Raw genomic sequence first — 841 nt, 5'->3', positions numbered from 1 at the left:
GGTGAGAGTGAGGACACACTGAGTGGGTAAATCAGAGTGAGTGGGGGTGAGAGTGAGGACACAGTGAGTGGGTAAATCAGTGTGAGTGGGGGTGAGAGGGGAGGACACAGTGAGTGGGTAAATCAGAGAGAATGAGGGTGAGAGGTAGGACGCAGTGAGTGTGCAAATCAGAGTGAGTTGTGATGAGAGTGAGGACACAGCGAGTGGGTAAATCAGAGTGAGTGGGGGTTAGAGGGGAGGACACAGTGAGCGGGCAAATCAGAGTGATATGGGGTTACAGAGGAAAGAGTGAGTGGGTAAATCAGAGTGAGTGGGGGTGAGAGGGGAGGACACAGTGAGTGGGTAAATCAGAGTGAGTCAGGTTGACAGGAGGACACAGTGAGTGGGCAAATCAGAGTGAATGGGGGTGAGAGGTAGGACACAGTGAGTGGGTGAGAGGTAGGACACTGAGCGGGCAAATCAGAGTGAGTGGGGGTGACCGTGAGGACAATGTGAGTGGGTCAATCAGAGTGAGTGGGGGTGAGATTGAGGACACAGTGAGAGGGCAAATCAGAGTCAGTGGGGAGTGACAGTGAGGACACACTGAGTGGGTAAATCTGAGTGAGTGGGGGTGAGAGCGAGGACACAGTGAGTGGGTAAATCAGAGTGAGTGGGGGTGAGAGTGAGGACAGAGTGTGTGGATAAATCAGAGTGAGTGGGGGTGAGAGTGAGGACACAGTGAGTGGGTAAATCAGTGTGAGTGGGGGTGAGATAGAGGACACCGTGAGAGGGCAAATCAGAGTGAGTGGGGAGTGAGAGTGAGGACACAGTGAGTGGGTAAATCTGAGTGAGTGGGGGTGAG

This window comes from Chiloscyllium plagiosum, unplaced genomic scaffold, assembly GCF_004010195.1.
Source record: "Chiloscyllium plagiosum isolate BGI_BamShark_2017 unplaced genomic scaffold, ASM401019v2 scaf_8297, whole genome shotgun sequence".
In the NCBI taxonomy this organism is placed as follows: Eukaryota; Metazoa; Chordata; class Chondrichthyes; order Orectolobiformes; family Hemiscylliidae; genus Chiloscyllium; species Chiloscyllium plagiosum.
The sequence above is the reverse complement of the archived record's forward strand: the minus strand, read 5'-3'. Positions refer to the sequence as shown.